Source organism: Pan troglodytes, chromosome 2 (genome assembly GCF_028858775.2).
Source record: "Pan troglodytes isolate AG18354 chromosome 2, NHGRI_mPanTro3-v2.0_pri, whole genome shotgun sequence".
NCBI lineage: Eukaryota > Metazoa > Chordata > Mammalia > Primates > Hominidae > Pan > Pan troglodytes.
Window position 1 is genome coordinate 53,966,019 of NC_086015.1, and position 22,326 is coordinate 53,988,344.

Below are 22,326 nucleotides of genomic sequence, written 5' to 3' on the forward strand. Positions count from 1 at the left end.
CACGCCTGTAATCCCAACACTTGGGAGACCGAGGTGGGCGGATCACTTGAGGTCAGGAGTTCCAGACCAGCCTGGCCAACATGGTGAAACCCCATCTCTACTAAAAATACAAAAACTAGCCAGGCTTGATGGCGTGTGCCTGTAGTCCCAGATACTCGGGAGGCTGAAGTGGGATTCCAGGAGGTCGAGGTTGCTGTGAGCCATGATCATGCCCTGCACTCCAGCCTGAGCACCAGAGCGAGACCCTGTCTCAAAAACAACAACAAAAAAACTAATGCCTGGACACCAGCCCTAGAGATTTTGATTTAATTGAATTTAGAGTAGGGTGGAGTGTTGGGGAGCCAGGCATCACTATTGTTTTAAAAGCTCCCCAGGTGATTTACCATTGCAAAGAATCATTGTTTGTAATTTCCTAGATGCAAAGCAATAAAAACAACAGGAAAACAGTCAACAACAGGCTCTCCCAAAAGACCCTAATTTTTAGAGATGGTTTTAAAAAGTAAAATTAGGGATTGGCACCACTGCTCATGTTCTTTTCTGAAGCAATTAATTCACTTTACAGCCTTATGGTTAATTCTCCCAAAAGTTAATAGGATGAAAAAAAAAGTCAGATCACTCCTCTGACTTTCCCTGCTGCTCCACAAGCACCTGGGGGCAGTGTCCTTTTCCTCTCTAAGCCCTACACTGGAGTTAGGGTAGAGCTCCGCCCCTGGGCTTTTCTTCCAGTCTCAGATGGCTGCCACCTGTAGCCTGCTTCCACAACACTGGCCTGTGACTGACATGGTGACAAAGCTGTGGCCTTTCACTGAAGATGGCTTTGCATAAGGCTATCAAGTTCTTGCACATAGTCTAAGGGAAGCTTTCTCACCCCCATGTCCCCCACTTTTAGGTAAGGACATAAGAAAATGCCCTATTCCTTAACTGAGAGTCTCTCCAGGTCTCCACAGGTCACTCAGTATTTTATCTCCTCATTAGCTCAGAAGTCCAAGTTCCCTCCCTTAGGGCAAGAATCATTTATACAGTTGTTTTCTCTAATTATTACACTATAAGAGTTTGAGCCATGAGCTGGGCTTGGTGGCACAGCCTTGTAATCCCAATTACTCCAGAGGCTGAAGCAGGAAGAATTACTTGAGCCCAGGAGATCAAGTCTGAAGTGAGCCATGATCATGGGCAACAAGAAGGAGAAAGTTAAGAAAGAAGGAAGGAAGGGAGGGAGGGAGGGAGGAAGGAAGGAAGGAAGGAGAGTTTAAGTCAAGATATAACATTCTCTGCTTGGTACAGAAATGTCCTGGCTATGTTCCTTTCCTTTTTCTTTTTCTTTTTCTATTTTTTTTTAGAGATGGTGGTTTCACTATGCTATGTTGACAAGGCTGGTATCGAACTCTTGGCCTCAAGCAATTTTCCCATCTTGGCCTCCCAAAGTACTGTGATTACAGGCATAAGCCACCATGCCTGGCTAATATCCTGCCTATATTTCATTTACTTGAATTTACACCCTATAGAATTCATCTCCATAGAAGACAAATTAATTTAATTTACTTATTTTTTTTCAAATGAAGTCTCTCTATATCACCCAGGCTAGAGTGCAGTGGTGCCATCTCAGCTCACTGCAACCTCTGCCTTCTGGGTTCAAGTAGTTCTCTGCCTCAGCCTCCCTAGTGGCTGGGATTACAGGTACCTACCACCACGCCCAGCTAATTTTTGTATTTTTAGTAGAGACAGGGTTTCACCATCTTGGCCAGGCTGGTCTTGAACTCCTGACCTCATGATCCACCCGCCTCAGCCTCCCAAAGTGCTGGGATTACAGGCATGAGCCACCACACCCCACCCAGAAGACAAATTTAAAGTTTTCTTTTTTTTTTTTTTTTTTTGAGATGGAGTCTCGCTCTGTTGCCCAGGCTGGAGTGCAGTGACGTGATCTCAGCTCACTGCAACCTCCGCCTCCCGCGTTCAAGCGATTTTCCTGCCTCAGCCTCCAGAGTAGCTGGGATTACAGGTGCGTACCACCACGCCCGGCAAATTTTTGTGATTTTTGTATTTTTAGTAGAGACATGTTTCACCATGTTGGTCAGACTGGTCTCGAACTCCTGACCTCGTGATTCACCCATCTCGGCCTCCCAAAGTGCTGGGATTACAGGTATGAGCCACTGCGCCCGGCCAGTTTTTTGTTTTGTTTTGTTTTTTTGAGATGAAGTCTTGCTCTGTCACCCAGTCTGGAGTGCAGTGGCACTATCTCGGCTCACTGCAACCTTAGCCTCCCAGGTTCAAGCGATTCTCCTGCCTCAGCCTCCCAAATAGCTGGGACTACAGGCATGCACCACCATGCCCAGCTAATTTTTTTATTTTTAGTAGAGATGGGGTTCCACCATGTTGGCCAGGATGGTCTCAATCTCTTGACCTTGTGATCCGCCCGCCTCGGCCTCCCAAAGTGCTGGGATTACAGGCGTGAGCCACTGCGCCCAGCCTAATTTTTGTATTTTTAGTAGAGACGGGGTTTCACCACGTTGGCCAGGCTGATCTCGAACTCCTGACCTTGTGATCCGCATCCACCCACCTCGGCCTCCCAAAGTGCTGGGATTACAGGTATGAGCCACTGCGCCTGACCAAATTTAAAGTTTTCTACCTAACTAGTTCTTGACAGTCTCCATGTTTAGCTCAGGATTTCTTCCAGAGTCTTACTATTCCTGTTAAGCACATCAGCTCCACCAGATAGTACTACTGTCATCTGGAAGTATTACATCTACTTAGCTAAGCAAGTGGCCATATATCTCATATATTTCTCGCTAAGACTTGTGCCTAAGACATTCTCGCAGAGCAAATCATGGTGGGTACTTACTAAAACATCTTAGGTTATTACTTAAAACTTTGTTTTAATCCACTTTTTTTTTTTTTTGAAACGGTGTTTCACTCTTGTTGCCCAGGCTGAAGTGCAATGGTGCGATCTCGGCTCACCACAACCTCCTTCTCCCGGGTTCAGGCGATTTTCCTGCCTTAGCCTCCCAAGTAGCTGAGATTACAGGCATGTGCCACCACACCCGGCTAATTTTGTATTTTTAGTAGAGATGGGGTTTCTCCATGTTGGTCAGGCTGGTCTCGAACTCCCGACCTCAGGCAATCCACCCACCTTGGCCTCCCAAAGTGCTGGGATTACAGGCATGAGCCCCCATGCCCGGCCTTGTTTGTTTTTTGAGTCAGGGTCTTAATCTGTCACCCAGGCTGTAGTGCAGTGGCTCACTGCAGCCTTGACCTCCTGGGCCTAAGTGATCCTCCCACTTCAGCCTCCCGAGTGGCTGGGACCACAAGTGTGTGCCACCACATTGGGCAAGTTTTAAATTTTTTGTAGAAATGGCATCTCCTTATGTTGCCCAGGCTGGTCTGGAACTCCTGGGCTCAAGCAATCCTCCTACCTTGGCCTCCCAAAGTGTTGGGATTACAGGTGTGAGCCACTGTGCCTGGACTGTTTTTATTTTTATATTGAGACAGAGTCTCAATATGTTGCCCAGACTGGCCAGGAACTACTGGGCCCAAGCCATCCTCCCACATCAGTCTCCTGAGTAATTAAGACTACACACCCAGCAAGGATACACTTGAGCTATAACCTTGCAGCACCTCAGGTTCTGACATCTTCACTAAAGCTAGAAAAGAGAAGAAATATGGGGAAGAACAAGACATCTAATTGTTACATTTCTTCAGCCTTCACTTTTCAGCTGTGGCAAGTTACTTAACCTTTCTGGGCTCTGGTTTCCTTAACTATAAAAGGGGAGGCAGGGAGTGGTGGTTCATGCCTATAATCCCAGAACTTTGGGAAGCCGAGGTGGGTGGATCACCTGAGGTCAGGAGTTCGGGACCAGCCTGGCCAAGATGCTGAAACCCCGTCTCTACTAAAACTACCAAAAAATTAGCTGAGCGTGGTGGTGTGAGCCTGTAATCTCAGCTACTCAGGAGGCTGAGGCAGGAGAATCGTTTGAACCCTGGAGGTGGAGGCGGAGGCGGAGGCGGAGGTTGCGGTGAGCCGAGATCGCGCCACTGCACTTCAGCCTGGGTGAAAGAGCAAGACTGTCTTGGAAAAAAAAAAAAACTATAAAAGGGGATAATATTGGCCAGGCTAGTGGCTCATGCCTGTAATCCAGCACTTTGGGAGGCTGAGGCAGGTGGTCATGAGGTCAAGAGATCAAGACCATCCTGGCCAACATAGTGAAACCCTGTCTCTACTAAAAATACAAAAATTAGCTGGGTGTGGTGGCATGTGCCTATTGTCCCAGCTACTCGGGAGGCTGAGATGGAAGAATCGCTTGAGCCGGGGAGGCAGAGGTCACAGTGAGCCAAGATTGTGCCACTGCACTCCAGCCTGGCGACAGAGCGAGACTCCATCTCAAAAAACAGGGGATAATGTCATATAGTTATTACGAGGATTAAATGAAATCATAGATGAAGTGCCAGCACCATGCCAGGCACGTGGTTTGATAAAGTGTAGCAATTATTATTACCCAAGGAGATTGGGCCTAAACCAATAATAATTAGTTCCTTAATATGGTATATACCTCTTAAGAGGATAAAGTATTATCTGATAAGTGAAAGATCCATCAGTAAAGGCCTAGTTTGAGAAGCAAAGTCAAAATACCCATAATTCTTTTTTTTTTTTTTTTAGACAGTCTCACTCTGTTGCGCAGGCTAGAATGCAGTGGTGTGATCTTGGCTCACTGCATCCTCCACCTCCTAGGTTCAAGCGATTTTCCTGCCTCAGCCTCCTGAGTAGCTGGGATTACAGGTGCCTGCCACCATGCCCAGCTAATTTTTGCATTTTTATTAGAGATGAGGTTTCACCATGTTGGCTAGACTGGTCTCAAACTCCTGAACTCAGGTGATTCACCCACCTTGGCCTTCCCAAAGTGCTGGGATTACAGGCATGAGCCACCGCACCTGGCCAAAATACCCATAGTTCTGTTCCTCCTCTTCCCTGAAACCTGTTAGCACTGGTGTGGCCTAGGTGTTCAAGGCTTAAACTTTGCTTTCCCATCTCTGCTTACTCCTTTACTCCCTTGGTTATCTCATCCAGGCCTGTGGCTTTATATATTAGCAACATGCTGATACCTCCCAGATTTGCATCTCTAGTCCTGATCTTTATCCTGAACTCCAGACTGATGGAACCGACTTCCAGCTCCACATCTCACTTGTCTACTGGTTATCAGAAAACTCTACCTACCCAAAACTGAGCTCCTGCTCTTCCTACCAAAACTGTTTCTCCCAAATTCTTCCCTATCTTCCTTCATTCCAGTCCAACAGGTCTGTCTCCTGTTTCTACTGTGGCCACACTGCTGCAAGCACCATCCTTCTGTGGCTGGAATTTTTTTTTCCTTGAGATGGGGTCTTGCTCTGTTGCTCAGGCTGAAATACAGTGGCATGATTGTGGCTTCTCCCAAGTCTTGTAGGCTGCTGAATTTGGTTTCTGTAAGGAGGGAGATGGAAAGTTGTTAGAGGGTTCTGAACAGAGAGATATCATAACCTGAATTCCATGTTAACAGGATTCCTCTGATTGCTGTGTGGAAAACAGACTGAAGGTGGGAAAGCGGAGAAGCAGAACAGCTAGTTGGGAGACTGCTGCAATAATCCAACCACATTGTTTGAACCCAGGAGTTCGAGGCTGTAGTGAGCTATGATCGTGCCACTGTACTGCAACCTCCACACCTTTCTGACCAAGACTGACTTGTCTCATCACACTTCTCCAAAACAATTCTGTTCCAGACTCCTTAATGATCCTTAAAAATTCTAGTCATGCTCATACCTCAGGGCCTTTGGCCTTGCTATTCTTTCTGTTCAGAACATTCTTTCCCCAGGTATCCCAATAGCTTGGTTCTCATCTTCTTTGGGTCTTTATTCCAAGAGCTCAGTGAGGCCTTCCCTCACTGCTCTAAAGTTACAACTTCCCACCAGAACTCCTCACTCTCCTTCCCTCCCTTATTTTTCTCCATAGCATTACCACCACCAGAGAGATTGTGTATCTTTTTTTTTTTCTTTTTTTGAGTTGGAGTCTCTGTCACCAGGCTGGAGTGCAGTGGCACAATCTCAGCTCACTGCAACCTCTGTCTCCAGGGTTCAAGCAATTCTCCTGCCTCAGCCTCCCAAGTAGCTGGGACCACAGGCACACGCCACCAAGCCCAGCTAATTTTTGTATTTTTAGTAGAGACGGGGTTTCACCATGTTGGCCAGAATGGTCTCGATCTCTTGACGTCGTGATCTGCCTGCCTCAGCCTCCCAAAGTCTGGGATTACAGGCATGAGCCACCACGCCCAGCCTTTGAGACAGAGTCTCGCTCAATTGCCCAGAGCTGGAGTGCAATGGTGCGATCTTGGCTCATTGCAACCTCTGCCTCCCGGATTTAAGTGATTCTCCTGCCTTAGCTTCCCGAGTAGCTGGGATTACAGGTGTGTGCCACCATGCCTAGCTAATTTTTGAATTTTTAGTAGAGACGGGGTTTCACCATGTTGGCCAGGCTGGTCTTGTACTTGTTAACTCATGATCCACCCACCTCAGCCTCCCAAAGTGCTGGGATTACAGGCATAAGCCTCCATTCCTGGCCTAAGTGTACTTTATTTTTGAATGTTTAATGGGCTTTTCTTGCAGAAGACTTTTTTGATCCCATAATGTTGAATTTAGGCTATAAAATCAGGTTACCTTCCCTAAGGGCCCACTGACAGGAACACCAGATGGCCAAGACTAGCAAGTCTTTCAACAATGTAGACAGTACACCTAAGAACTTCAAGCTGGCAGTTGGAAGAACATTAGGTTGAAGATGCTGGAAACGAGCTGCAAACCGAGTTGTGTTGCCCCGTTTTCTGCTAGATTGCTGACTTGCAGTTTCCTTCCAGCTCCTCTGTGACCTTGCACAAGTCAGTCTTGGCCAGATTTATTGCCCAAGAGCTAGCAAGACCTGTGGAAGCTGGGTGGCTTTTCCTTTATGGGTTGAACCTTTAACACAGATGAAGTTTTTTTTTTGTTTGTTTGTTTGTTTTTGAGATGGAGTCTTGCTCTGTCCCCCAGGCTGGAGTGCACTGGTGTGATCTCACCTCACTGCAACCTCCACCTCCCGGGTTCAAGCGATTCTCCTGCCTCAGCCACCCGACCAGCCGGGGATTACAGGCGCCTGCCACCGTGCCTGGCTAATTTTTGTATTTTTAGTAGAGACGAGGTTTCACCATGGTGGTCAGGCTGCTCTTGAACTCCTGACCTCAGGTGACCCGCCCACTTTGGCCTCCCAAAATGCTGGGATTACAGGCATGAGCCACCGCAATGGCCTGTCTGCTATTCTTGAGCAGGGAATACATAATTTGGAAACTCATCAGAAGGAAAAGGGGCTGAGTGGAGGGGAAGGAAATTGCTTTAGTTCAGGAGTTCGAGACCAGCCTGGGCAACATAGTGAGACCTTGTCTCTAAAAAAAAGAAAGAAAGAAAGAAAGAAAGAAAAAGAATAGATTATGAGCAAATGCATGGAGATAAAGGAAAAGGGGATGAGCCTCCGTGACATATTGATTCTCTAATCCAAGTTTTTCTGTTGTACCTATTGTCAGGTTTCAGGTAGAAGGGCTGGGAGGGCCAGGAGCCAGGGCCTTCTGTGGATGCACGGCCATCAGCCCCTTTTCTTTCTTTCTTTTTTTTCAGACGGAGTCTTGCTCTGTCGCCCAGGCTGGTGTGCAGTGGTGCAAATCTCGGCTCACTGCAAGCTCCGCCTCCCGGGTTCATGCCACTCTCCTGCCTCAGCCTCCCCAGTAGCTGGGACTACAGGCGGCTGCTGCCACGCTCGGCTAATTTTTTGTATTTTTAGTAGAGACAGGGTTTCATCGTGTTAGCCAGGATGGTCTCGATCTCCTGACTTCGTGATCCGCCCGCCGCGGCCTCCCAAAGTGCTGGGATTACAAACGTGAGCCACTGCGCCCAACCTCTTTCTTTTTCTTTTTTGAGACGGAGTCTTGCTCTGTTGCGAGGCTGGAGTGCAGTGGCGCGATCTCGGCTCACGGCAACATCCGCCTCCCGGGTTCAAGCAATTCTCTGCCTCAGCCTCCTGAGTAGCTGAGATTACAGGCATGCGCCACCATGCCCGGGTAATTTTTGTATTTTTAGTAGAGACGGGGTTTCACCATCTTGGCCAGACTGGTCTTGAACTCCTGACCTCGTGATCCACCCGCCTCAGCCTCCCAAAGTGCTAGGATTACAAGCATGAGGCACTGCGCCCGGCCTCTTTCTTTCTTTCCTTTTTTCTGAGACGGAGTCTTGCTCTATTGTCCAGGCTGGAGTGCAGTGGCACAGTCTAGGCTCACTGCAATCTCTGCCTCCCGGGTTTAAGTGATTCTCCTGCCTCAGCCTCCCGAGTAGCTGGGATTACAGGCGCCTGCCACCAAGCCCGGGTAATTTTTTTTTTTTTTTTTTGAGACAGTCTCCCTCTGTCGCCTAGGCTGGAGTGCAGTGGCGCTATCTCGACTCACTGCAAGCTCCGCCTCCCGGGTTCAGGTCATTCTCCTGCCTCAGCCTCCTGAGTAGCTGGGACTACAGGCGCCCGCCACCACGCTCCACTAATTTTTTGTGTTTTTAGTAGAGACAGGGTTTCATCGTGTTAGCCAGGATGGTCTTGATCTCCTGACCTCGTGATCCACCCGCCTCGGCCTCCCACAGTGCTGTGATTACAGTCGTGAGCCACTGCGCCCAACTTCTTTCTGTCTTTCTTTCTTTTGAGACAGAGTCTTGTGCTGTTGCCAGGCAAGAGTGCAGTGGCGCGATCTCGGCTCACTGCAACCTGTGCTTCCCGGGTTCAAGCAATTCTCTGCCTCAGCCTCCTGAGTAGCTGGGATTACAGGCATGCGCCACCACGCCTGGCTACTTTTTGTATTTTTAGTAGCGATGGGGTTTCACTATCTTGGCCAGGCTGGTCTTGAACTCCTGACCTCGTGATCCACCCACCTCGGCCTCCCAAAGTGCTAGGATTACAAGCATGAGCCACTGCGCCCGGCCTTTTTCTTTCTTTCTTTTTTTCTGAGATGGAGTCTTGCTCTATTGTCCAGGCTGGAGTGCAGTGGCACAGTGTCGGCTCACTGCAACCTCTGCCTCTGCCTCCCGGGTTTAAGTGATTCTCCTGCCTCAGCCTCCCGAGTAGCTGGGATTACAGGCACCTGCCACCAAGCCCGGGTAATTTTTGTATTTTTGGTAGAGATGGGGTTTCACCATGTTGGCCAGGCTGGTCTAGAACTCCTGACCTCAGGTGGTCCACTCGCCGCGGCCTACCAAAGTGCTGGGATTACAGGCGTGAGCCACTGCGCCCCGCCAACCAGCTGGAGATGGCTTAAACTTACTCCCGAAGAAGCTCCCTTCCATTTCTCTCACACTAACGGACAATAAGGAGGCCTCGAGCTAGGCAGGCCAGGGCCGTACCCGAGCTGCTGGCAGGGAGCAAACCTCAGGAAAGTCAAGCCACCAAAAAACTGTAAGCCTCAATCAACTGAGAGGAAAGCACAAGAGGACCAGGTGTCACAGGACAGAGGCCAAACCACAACTCCCAGCAGGTCACGCGGAGTAGGGCGGGTAAGCGCGCCTTCTTATTGGATGGCGATGGACAGCGTGCTCTTACGTCCCACCCCAGAAGGCAAGTCCCCTGCGCGCGGGGAACGGCGGGAGTAAGAGTCTGCGGGACCGGCAGCTGTACTTCATATCCCAGCGGGCCGAGCGCTGAAGGCAGCGGCGCGGCGCCTTTGTGGTAGCAGTGGCCCCGCGCGGAGGAAGTTCCGGTGTCCGCGGCGCTGGGTCGGTGGCGGAGGCTGAGGAGAAGGAGGAGCGGGCCGTGGAGGCTTCGCCGCCTAGGTAAGGGCCCGGGACTGGAGGGGAGGCGTGCCAGAGCCTGCCAGGGAATAGCCAGCAGACAGGCCCGCTCTAGACATCGCAGGCCCGCGCAGCCTGAAAGCTGTGGCTTCAGTGTCGCGGGGCGGCTGCGGCCTCGCTCGGGAAGAAGACCAAGCAACGGTGAGATGAGGGAGGCGCCGCCCGTGGCAGGAACGCCCCGGAACCGTCGCGGGCCTGGGGCGGGGCCCGGCGCGGCGGTAGATTACCGGTCCCGCCGCGGAGCGGCCAGCTGTGAGGCTGGGGCCGGCGCGTGGTTGCGGCTCTGTGCTCCTAGTCTTCGGAGCTGTAAGCGGGCTGTTCTTGCGGTTTTCCTGTTTCAGATCCAATTCTGTGGCATCACTAGGAAGGGAGCGCTTGTGCTTAGCACGTAGTCTCGTCCTCAGACTTGGACAGACACAAGGGAGGCTCCGCCGGACCGGAGGGCACAAGAGCTCCGAGCCCGGTCGTCGGGGCGGTAGAACCTGGAAGCGGGAGAGTGGTCTGGTGGGTTCTGCGCCCGTTAGGCAATGAAGGAGAAGGATGTTTTATCGTATTCACGCTTTAGATTCCATTAGCGGTGTAAATAGATGTTTTTCTCTTTATTTTAGAATTGACGTTAGGCGAATGGGTTCAACTTTGGGAATGCCTTTTTTTTTTTTTTTTAAAGGAAGGGCCCTGTTTCGTAGGGTACATAAACCGTGAGCGTAATTGTATTTTTTGCATATTCCAGGTTTGCTTGTGAAGGTCAGAGTAGCCGGATTTAAGTGAAGGAGTTCAGTAGACATGCAGACATGGTCACCTGGTTCATTTTCTGAACCCTGGATTGTGCCCTCGGCTTGCTAGTTTCCACCTTCCTATTGAGAAATGCCACCAGTGTGAATGATTTAAATATGTCACCATTACTGAATTTGTGAGGTCTATAACGAGAGGTGTTAAGAGCTGGTGCGTGATGGTAGGACTGGCAGTGAAGAAAGTAACTAAATAATATGTTACCATTTTGGTGAAACACAAAAGTTGAATTTGAACCTTGTCTCAGAAACTAGCATCTAACTAGATACCTAACCTGCAGGACAGGTCCCAGGTCTCTGTGGATAGTTGTAGCACCTTTCCTTATAGAATTCTATTACCAGGCCGAGCCTGGTGGCTCACGCCTGTAATCCCAGAACTCTGGGAGGCTGAGGTGGGAGGATTGCTTGAGCCCAGGAGTTGGAGACCAGTGTGGGCACATGGCGAGACCCCGACTCTACAAAAAATAAGATAGCCAGGGTCGGGCACGGTAGCTCACACCTGTAATCCCAGCACTTTGGGAGGCTGAGGCGGGGAGTTCGAGACCAGCCTGACTAACATGGAGAAACCGCGTCTCTACTAAAAGTACAAAATTAGCCGGGCATGGTGGCACATGCCTGTAATCCCAGCTACTTGGGAGGCTGAAGCAAGAGAATCGCTTGAACCCGGGAGGCGGAGGTTGCGGTGAGCTGAGATTGCTCCATTGCACTCCAGCCTGGGCCACAAGAGTGAAACTCTGTCTGAAAAAAAAAAAAAAAAAAAAAAAAAAAAACCCGCATAACTCAACAAAAACCAACATAGTAGAGGCAGCATTTCGCCTTATGCCCAGCTAATTTTTTGTATTTTTTTAGTAGAGGCGGAGTTTCGCTATGTTGGCCAGGCTGGTCTTGAACTACTGACCTCAGGTGATCCACCTGCCTTGGCCTCCCAAAGTGCTGGGATTACAGGCGTGAGCCACCGTGCCCGGCCCTATTATAGTATTTCTAAAACAAATTGTGAGCCTGGGCAACATCGCAAAACCCTGTCTCTACAAAAAATACAAAAAAAAAATTAGCCAGGCGTGGTGGCATGCTCCTGTTAGCCCTAACTACTCAGAAGGCTGAGATGGAAAAATCGCTTGAGCCGGGGAGGTAGAGGTTGTAGTAAGGGGAGATAGTGCCACTGCACTCCAACGTGGGCCACAGAGCAAGACTGTCTCAAAAAAAAAAAAAAAAAAAAATCAATTAAATAAATTGTGGTAAATATATATTTTTATGTATGTTTATGTATATTTTAACAAAATTTGCTCTTTAAACCATTGTTAAGTATACAATTCAGCCGGGCACGGTGGCTCACGCCTGTAATCCCAGCACTTTGGGAGGCCGAGGTGGGCGGATCACGAGGTCAGGAGATCGAGACCATCCTGGCTAACATGGTGAAACCCCATCTCTACTAAAAATACAAAAAATGAGCCGTGCGTGGTGGTGGGCGCCTGTAGTCCCAGCTACTCAGGAGGCTGAGGCAGGAGAATGGTGTGAACCTGAGAGGCGGAGCTTGCAGTGAGCCGAGATTGGGCCACTGCACTCCAGCCTGGGCGACAGAGCGAGACTCCGAGACTCCATCTCAAAAAAAAAAAAAAAAGTATACAATTCAATGGTATTAATTACATTCACAATGTAGTACAAGCAATACCACTATTTCTGAAACTTTAGTATCTCAAACAGAAACTCTGTAACCAGGGAGGGCATGGTGGCTCACGCCTGTAATCCCAGCACTTTGGGAGGTCAAGGTGGGCAGATCACTTGAGTTCAGGAGTTCAAGAACAGCCTGGCCAACATGGTGAAACCCCGTATCTACTAAAAATACAAAAATTAGCCATGCATGGTGGCATGCATCTGTAACACCAGCTACTAAGGAGGCAGAGGTTGCAGTGAGCTGGGGTCATGCCATTGCACTTCAGCCTGGGCTGCACAGCCAGACTCCATCTCAAAAAAAAGAAAAAAAGAAACTGTAACCATTAAACAAGTTAACTTCCCATTTCCTCCTCTTAATCTCTAATCTACTTTGTGTCTGTCTATGAGTGTGCTTGTTCTAGGTACTGCAAATACTAAATGGAATCATACAGTATTGTCCTTTTTTGTGTCTGGTTTATTTCACTTAGTGTAATGGTTTCAAGGTTGATCCATGTTGTAATGTGTATCAGAATTTCATTCCTTTTTAAGGCTTAATCCGTTGTGTGTGTACACTACATTTTGTTTATTAATTCATTTGTAGCAGACACTTGGGTTGTTTCTGCCTTTTGACTATTGTAAATAATGATCCTGTGATCATTGGTGTACAAATATCTCTTTGAGTCCCTGCTTTGAATTCTTTTGGGTATATACCCAGAAGGGAAATTGCTATATGGTAATTATTATTATTATTAATTATTTTATTTATTTTTTTTTTGAGACAGGGTCTTGCTCTGTTGCCCAGGCTGGAGTTCAGTGGCACAGTCATGGCTCACTGCAGCCTCGAACTCTTGAGCTTAAGCAGTCATCCCGCCTCAGCTTCCTGAGTAGCTGGGACTACAGGCATGGGCTGCCACAACCAGCTAATTTTTTTGTTTAATTTTTATTTTTTGTGATGAAGTCTTGCCTTGTTGTCTAGGCTGGTCTCGAACTCCTGAGTTCAAGTGATCCTCCTGTCTTGGCCTCCCGAAGTGCTGGCATTACAGGCATGAGCCACCACATCTGGCCCATAATTTTTTTATTTTAATTTTTTTGTGGAGACAGGGTCTCCCTATGTTGCCTATGCTGGTCTCAAACTCCTGGCCTCAAGCCATTTTCCCTCCTTGGCCTCTCAAGGTACTGGTATTACAGGCATGAGCCACTGCACCCAGTTGATACTTGGTTATTATATGTTTAGCTTTTTGAGGACCCACCATACTGTTTTCCTCAATGGCTGCATCGTTTTACATTCCCACCAGTAATACACAAGGGTTCCAATTTTCCCACATCCTCCCCAACACTTATTTTCTGTTTTTCCTTTTTTGATAAATTTGTGTGTGTATATGTGGTTTTTTATTTGTGTGTTTTGATAATAGCCACCCTAATGGGTGTGAAGTGGTATCTCGTTGTGTTTTCTTGGTTTTTGCTTGTTTGTACCTTTTTACCCATTTTTAAGTGTGCTACTTAGTAGTAGTAAGTACATTCTTCTTTTTGTGCAACCATAATAAAAATCCAGCTTGAGAACTTTTTTCATCTTCCCAAACTGAGTTTCTGTACCCATTGAATAGTAACTCCCTATTCTCTCCTCCCCTGACAATCACCATTCTGCTTTCTGTCTCTATGAATTTGACTACTCTAGGTATCTCATGTAAGTGGAATCATATAATATTTGTTCTTTTGTGTATGGCTTATTTTACTTAGCATAATATCTTCAGGATTCATCCATCTTGTAGTATGTATAAGAATTTTATTCCTTTTCAAGGCTGAGTAATATTCCATTATACGTATATACCACATTTTGTTTATCCATTTATCTATTGATGGACATTTGGGTTGTTTCCACCTTTTTGCTCTTGTGAATATAATGGTGCTATGAATATCAGTGTACAAATATCTTTTTTTTTTTTTTTTTTTGAGGCAGTATCGCTCTTGTCACCCAGGCTGAAGTGCAGTGGCATGACCTTGGCTCACTGCAACCTCTGCCTCCTGGGTTCAAGGCATTCTCCTGCCTCAGCCTCCCGAGTAGCTGGGATTACAGATGTGCGCCACCGTGTCTAGCTAATTTTTTAATTTTTAGTAGAGAAGGAGTTTCGCCATGTTGGCCAGGCTGGTCTTGAACTTCTGACCTCAGGTAATCAACCTGCCTCGGCCTCCCAAAGTGGTGGAATTACAGGTGTCAGCCACCGCGCCCAGCCACAAATATCAAGTCTTTACTTTCATTTCTTTTGGGAATATATATACTCAGAAATGGAATCGACAATTGACAGAGCAAATGGTAATTCTATGTGTAATTTAAAAAAAAATTTTTTTTTTTGAAACGGATTCTTGCTCTGTTGCCCAGGCTGGAGTGCAGTGGCGTGATCTCGGCTCACTCCAAGCTCCGCCTCCTGGGTTCTTGCCATTCTCCTGCCTCAGCCTCCCGAGTAGCTGGGACTACAGCGTCCGCCACCACGCCCGGCTAATTTTTTGTATTTTTAGTAGAGACGGGGTTTCACCGTGTTAGCCAGGATAGTCTCCATCTCCTGACCTCATGATCTGCCCGCCTTGGCCTCCCAAAGTGCTGAGATTACAGGCGTGAGCCACCGCGCCTGGCCAATTTTTTTTTTTTTTTTTTTAGACAGGGTCTTGCTCTGTTGTCCAGGCTGGAGTGCAGTGGTGCAGTCACAGTTCTCTGCAGCCCTGACCTTCTCAGTTCAAGCTATCCTCTCACCTCACCCTCTTAAGTAGCTGAGACTACAGGTGCATGCCACCATGCCTAGCTAATTTTTTTTATTTTTTTGTAGCTGTGGGATTTCGCTAGGTTGCCCAGGCTTTATGTATCATTTTTTTGAGGAACTGCCTTACTGTTTTCCACACTGGTTGCACCATTTTACATTCTGTTAGCAGTGTACAAAGGTTTTGTTATAGACTGAATTGTGTCCCCCTGAAAATTCACGTGTTGAAGCCCTAAGCCCCAGTGTGACTGTATTTGGAAATAGGACCTTTACAGAGAAATTAAAAAGTTAGAAGATATCATAAGGGGCTGGGTGCGGGTGGCTCATGCCTGTAATCCCAGCACTTTGGGAGGCTGAGGCAGGCGGATCACAAGGTCAGGAGATCGAGACCATCCTGGCCAACACGGTGAAACCCCGTCTCTACTAAAAATACAAAACATTAACCAGGCGTGGCGGCATGCACCTGTAGTCCCAGCTGCTGGGGAGGCTGGGGCAGGAGAATGGCGTGAACCCGGGAGGCACAGCTTGCAGTGAGCCAAAATCGCGCCACTGCACTCCAGCCTGGGTGACAGAGCGAGACTCCATCTCAAAAAAAAAAAAAAAAAAAAAAGAAGTTATAAGGATGAGACCTTAATCCAGCAGGACTGCTGTCTTCGTAAGAAAAGGACTGGATACCAGGAGTGCGTGTACAGAGAGAAAAGGCTGCATGAGGACAGAGGTAGAAGGGGGCTGCCTGCAAGCCAAGGAGAGAGACCTCACCTAAAACAAACCTTGCTGACACCTTGATCTTGGACTCCCAGCCTCCAGAGCTGTGAGAATAATTTCTGTGGCTTAAGCCTTCCACTCCATGGTATTTTGTTATGGCAGTCCTAGCATACTGTGTAATATAGGTTTCAATTCAGTTTCTCTGCATCCTCCACATCCTGGCCAACACTTGTTATTTTCTTTCTTTTTTTTTTTTTGGAGACAGATTCTCGCTCTGTCACGCAGGCTGGAGTGCAGTGGCACAATCTTGGCTCACTGCAGCCTCCACCTCCCGGGTTCAAGCGACTCTCCTGCCTCAGCCTCCCGAGTAACTGGGATTACAGGCAGCCGCCACCGTGCCCAGCTAATTTTTGCATTTTAGTTGAGATGGTGTTTCTCCATGTTGGCCAGGCTGGTCTTGAACTCCTGACGTCAGGTGACCCGCCAGCCTTGGCCTCCCAAAGTGTTGGGATTATAAGCATGAGCCACCGCGCCTGGCATTTTCTTTTTTTTTGAGACAGAGTTTCACTCTGTTGCCCAGGCCAGAGTGAAGTGGCATGATCTCGGCTCACTGCAACCTCTGCCTCCCAGATTGAAGCAATTCTTGTGCCTCAGCCTCCCGGGTAGCTGGGATTACAGGCGTGTGCCACCACGCCTGGCTAATTTTTGTATTTTAGTAGAGACAGGGTTTCACCATATTAGCCAGGCTGGTCTTGAACTCCTGACCTCAAGTGATCTGTCCACCTTGGCCTCCCAAGGTGCTGGGATTACAGGTGTGAGCCACCTCACCCGGCCTATTTTCTGTTTCTTTTTTTTTTTTTTCATTAGTAGCTATCCTAGTGGATGTGAAGTGGTATCTTATTGTGGTTTCTGATTTGCATTTCCCTGATGATAAGTGATGTTGAGCATCTGTTCATGTTCTTATTGGCTATTTGCATATCCTCTTTTGGAGAAGTATCTATTCATGTCTTTTGTTGACCATTTTAAAATGGGGTTTTTCATCCTGGCTAACACGGTGAAACCCTGTCTCTACTAAAAATACAAAAAAAAAAAAAAAAAAAAAAAAATTAGCCGGGCGCAGTGGCAGGCGCCTGTAGTCCCAGCTACTTGGGAGGCTGAGGCAGAAGGATGGTGTGAACCTGGGAGGCAGAGCTCGCAGTGAGCAGAGATTGAGCCACTGCACTCCAGCCTGGGTGACAGAGCGAGACTCCGTCTCAAAAAAAAAAAGGGGGGGGGGTTTGAGCTGGGTGTGCAGGTGCACACCTGTATTCCCAGCTGCTCGGGAGGCTGAGGTAGGTGGATCTCTTGAGCCCAAGTGTTTGAGGGTGCAGTGAGCTGTGATTGCACCACTGGACTCCACCCTGGGTGACAGAGTGACCCAGTCTCTAAAAATAAAATAAAATTAGGTTTTTGTCTGTGTTGTTGAGTTTTAGGAGTCCTTTATATACTCTAGATATTAATTCCTTGTCAGATATTTGACTTACAAATATTTTCTCTCTGTGGTTGTCTTTATACTCTGTTGATAGTGTCTTTTGATGCACAGAGGTTTTCATTTTGATGAAGTCCAATTTATCTTCTTTTTTTAAAATCTGTGCCTCATCTGCAAATATTACCAATCGAAAGTCATGAAATTTTTCCCCTAAGATTTTATAGTTTTAGCGCTTACGTTTGGGTCTTTGATCCAATTTGAGTTAATTTTTAATATATTTTTGTTGTGTAAGAGTCCCACTTTATTGTTATGCATGTGGATATTCAGTTTTCGGAGTACGATTTTCCATTTGGGAAAAAGATTGTACTTTCCCCATTGGATGGTGTTGACACCTTTGTTGAAAATCAGTTGACTAAAGTTCAAGACTAGCCTTGCCAACATGGCAATATCCTGTCTGTACTAAAAATACCACTATTAGCTGGGCATGGTGGTGCCTGGCTGTAATCCCAGCTACTCGGGAGGCTGAGGCAGGAGAATCGCTTGAACGGGGAGGTGGAGGCTGCAGTGAGCTGAGATTGCGCCACTGCCCTCCAGCCTGGGCGACAGAGTGAGACATGAGAATCTGTCTTAAAAAAAAAAGAAAATTGACCATATATGTGAGGATTTATTTCTGGTCTCTCCATTCAGTTGATTGGTCTTTATGTCTATCTTTATGTCCTTACTGCACTGTTGTGATGGCTGTAGCTAAATGGTACACTTAAAAATGGTTAAAATAGGCCAGGCACGGTGGCTCATGCCTATAATCTTAGCACTTTAGGAGGCTGAGGTGGGCAGATTGCCTGTGCTCAGGAGTTCGAGACCAGCCTAGGCAACATAGTGAAACCCCGATTTTATTAAAATACAAAAATTAGCTGGGTGTGGTGTGTGCCTGTAATTCCAGCTACTCAGGAGGCTAAGGCACAAGAATTGCTTGAGGCCTGGTGCTGTGGCTCACGCCTGTAATCCCAGCACTTTGGGAGGCCGAGGCAGGTCAGGAGATCGAGACCATCCTGGCCAATGTCATGGAACCTAGTCTCTACTCAAAATACAAAAAATTAGCTGGGTGTGGTGGTGCGCACCTAGTCCCAGCTACTTGGGAGGCTGAGGCAGGAGGATCACTTGAACCCAGGAGGTGGAGGTTGCAGTGAGCCAAGATTGCGCCACTGCACTCTAGACTGGCGGCAGAGTGAGACTCTGTCTCAAAAAAGAAAAAAAAAAAAAGAATTGCTTGAACCCAGGAGGTAGAGGTTGCAGTGAGCTGAGATTGCACCCTGCACTCCAGCCTGGGCAACAGAGTGAGACTATTTACATACCCAATTTTTTTTTTTTTTTTGGGATGGTGTCTTGCACTGTCGCCCAGGCTGGAGTGCTGTGGCGTGATCTTGGCTCACTGCAACCTCTGCCTCCTGGGTTCAAGCAATTCTCCTGCCTCAGGCTCTCAAGTAGCTGGGTTACAGGTACCTGCCACCACGCCTGGCTAATTTCTTGTATTTTTAGTAGAGATGGAGTTTCACTATATTGGCCAGGCTGGTCTCAAATTTCTGACCTTGTGATCCGCTGGCCTCGGCCTCCCAAAGTGCTGGGACTACAGGTGTGAGCCACCACGCCTGGTCATACCCAAATATTTTACCATAATTATAAAAGAATTTATTATTTTTATTTTTTCTTTTTAAATTCTTTAATCTTCTTCATTTGTTAATGCTTTGCTGAATCATAAAAAATTATGAAATAAAAAGAATAGGTCTTGTTGATTCTTCTTTTTACTTACCTCCCCCTACTTACCCCCTCTTACTTTATCAAAGAAAACACTTCATTTGAAACTTAACGGAAGTACATTCTCCCAGAGAGGAAAATCCTTCAGGACAACATTTTTTTTTGTTTGCTTGTTTTTTTTGAGACGGAGTCTCACTCTGTCCCCGAGGCTGGAGTGCAGTGGCGCGATCGCAGCTCATTGCAACCTCTGCCTCCCGGGTTCAAGCGATTCTCCTGCCTCAGCCTCCCGAGTAGCTGGGACTACAGGCGCCTGTCACCATGCCCTGCTAATTTCTGTATTTTTAGTAGAAACAGTTGGCCAGGATGGTTTCAATCTCATGACTTTGTGATCTGACAACTTTGGCCTCCCAAAGTGCTGGGAATACAGGCGTGAGCCACAGCGCTCAGCCAATTTTTTGTATTTTTAGTGGAGACAAGGTTTCACCGTGTTTGCCAGGATGGTCTTGATCTCCTGACCTCGTGATCCGCCCGCCTCCCAAAGTGCTGGGATTACAGGCCTGAGCTACCACGCCCAGCCTTTTTTTTTATTATTTTATTTATTTTATTCTCAGCCTTCTGGGTAACTGGTACTACAGGTGCATACCACCACGCTCAGCTAATTTATGTATTTTTAGTAGAAATGGGGTTTCGCCATATTGGCCAGGCTGGTTTTGAATTCCTGGTCTCAAGTGATCTGCCTGCCTCCGCCTCCTAAAGTGCTGAGATTACAGGCATGAGCCACTGGCCCAGACTACACTTAAAATTTTCAAATCGAGATATTTTGGGGAGCAAGAGTGCTTCTAGCAGCCACTAATTCCAGTTCTTGAGTGCATATTAAAGTTGCTACTGTTTAAAAGCTTGTAGTTGGATCCAGGGAGTGGGTAGGCGGTCAGAGTAACCCTTGCTTCTTGGTGTCTCCTTGATGCTCTTAGCTGAATGTCCTGTGTAGCCCACAACATTTACTTTGGGAAAAAATTAAGAGTGTTTAAAGCAGGATCAAGCTGCTGCATACCACAGCTAAAACTACTAGAATAAGACCCCTGGTTCTGTTTCATTGTTTTTTGGAGCTAAAGTCATGATTAAGAAGGATGGCCTGGGATATTGGTACTGTGCTGCTAGAGGTGCAATTCCTGGTTCTTTGCAAGATAGACCAGAGTGAAAGCATTTGTTAGGAATGTTTTTATTAATCAAGAGTGAAAGGCAAGGCCAGGCGTGGTGACTCAGGCTTGTAATCCCAGCACTTTGGGAGGCCAAGGTGCGGGATCATTTGAGGTCAGGAGTTCAAGACCAGCCTGGCCAACATGGTGAAACCCCGTCTCTACTAAAAATACAAAAATTGGCTGGGTGTGGTGGTGCATGCCTGTAATCCCAGCTACTCGGGAGACTGAGGCAGGAGAATCGCTTGAATCCGGGAGATGGAGGTTGCAGTAAGCTGAGATCATGTCACTGTGGTCCAGCCTGGGTGACAGAGGGAGACTGTTTCAAAAAAAAAAAAAAAACAGAAAGAATGAAAGGCAAAACATTAAAAATAGAATTACCATGTGATCTAACAATTTTACTTCTGGATATATGTCCAAAATAATTGAAAACAAAGAAAAAGAAAAACAGAGTCTCGATGAGATATTTGTACCCATGTTCATAACAGCGTTATTCACATTAGCTAAAATGTGGAAGCAACCCAACTATTCATTGATGGATGAATAGATAAGGAAAATGTGGTATGTACATATAACTGAAAAATTATTCAGTGTTAGGAAGGAAGGTAATTCTGACATATGCTACAACATGGATGAACCTTGAGGATATTATGCTAAGTGAAATAAGCCAGTCATGTAAAAGACAAATACCATATAATTTCACTTAGACACTTTGAGTAGTGAAAATCATAGAAACAGAAAATAGTTGTCAGGGATGGTGTGAGGGATGAATCAGCAGTTACTATTTCTTTTTGTTTGTTTGTTTTTTGAGATGGGGTCTTGCTCTGTTGCCCAGGCTGGAGTACAGTGGTGTGATCTTGGCTCACTGCAACCTCTGCCTCCCAGGCGCAAGCCATCTTCCCACCTCAGCGTCCTCAGTAGCTGGGACTACAGATGTGTTCCACCTTGTCCGGCTGATTTGTGTGTGTGTATATGTGTGTGTGTGTGGAGACAAGGTTTTGCCATGTTGCCCAGGCTGGTCTCGAACTCCTGAGCTCAAGCATCAAGCAATCTACCTTTTCCAGCTTTCCAAAGTGCTGGGATTACAGACAAGGGCCACTGTGCCTGGCCTTTACTATATTTTATTTTATTTATTATTTATTTATTTATTTATGTATTTTGAGATGAAGTCTCACTCTGTTGCCCAGGCTGGAGTGCAGTGGCACGATCTTGGCTCACTGCATCCTCTGCCTCCCAAGTTCAAGTGATTCTCCTGCCTCAGCCTCCAGTTATTATTATTATTATTATTATGTTGTTGTTGTTCTGTTTTTTTGAGGTGGAGTCTCGCCCTGTCGCCCAGGCTGGAGTGCAGTGGCACAAACTCGGCTCACTGCAACCTCCATCTCCCAGGTTCAAGTGATTCTTCTGCCTCAACCTCCCAAGTAGCTGGGACTACAGGTGCCCGCCACCATGCCTGGCTAATTTTTGTATTTTTAGTAGAGACGGGGTTTCACCATATTGGTCAGGCTGGTCTTGATCTCCTGATCTTGTGGTCCACCTGCCTCGGCCTCCCAAAGTGCTGGGATTATAGGTGTGAGCCCCCATGCCCTGCCTTGTTATTATTATTATTTTTATTTTAATTTTTTTGTCTGAGACGGAGTCTCGCTCTGTCACCCAGGCTAGAATGCAGTGGCACGATCTTGGCTTAGTACAACCTCTGCCTCCCGAGTTCAAGTGATTCTCCTGCCTCAGCCTCCCGAGTATATGGGACTACAGGTATGTGCCACCATGGCTAATTTTTGTATTTTTAGTAGCGATGGGGTTTCACCATGTTGGTCAGGATGGTCTAGATCTCTTGACCTCGTGATCTACCCGCCTTGGCCTCCCAAAGTGCTGGGATTACAGGCATGAGCCACTGCGCCTGGCCCCAATTTTTGTATTTTTAATAGAGACAGGGTTTTGGCATGTTGGCCAGGCTGGTCTCAGACTCCTGACCTCAAGTGATCTGCCCACTTCAGCCTTCTGAAGTGCTGGGATTAAAGACATGAGCACTGTGCCCAGCCACTTTACTATATTTTAAATTAGGTTACTTATCCTTTGTTTTTTGTTTTTTTTTTTTTTTTTTTGAGACGAAGTTTTGCTCTTGTTGCCCAGGCTGGTGTGCAATGGTGCATCTC

General features: G+C 47.1%; 1 protein-coding gene across 23 annotated transcripts in view; it reads left to right on the plus strand.

The window, feature by feature from the left end:
- The first annotated feature begins 9,301 nt into the window (after positions 1–9,301).
- The window catches only part of RBM6 (RNA binding motif protein 6), a 136,238-nt gene continuing 123,213 nt past the window's right edge, over positions 9,302–22,326 (plus strand). For 7 of the 23 annotated variants that reach the window (XR_010155210.1, XR_010155212.1, XR_010155211.1 and 4 more), the window contains exon 1: positions 9,302–9,843. The gene's annotated coding sequence lies outside the window, so the exon portion shown is untranslated. Of the gene's footprint in view, positions 9,844–10,113; positions 10,366–21,827; positions 21,926–22,326 lie in introns of those variants that run through there. The other 16 variants (XM_063805807.1, XM_063805817.1, XM_063805810.1 and 13 more) reach the window with 13 other exon arrangements.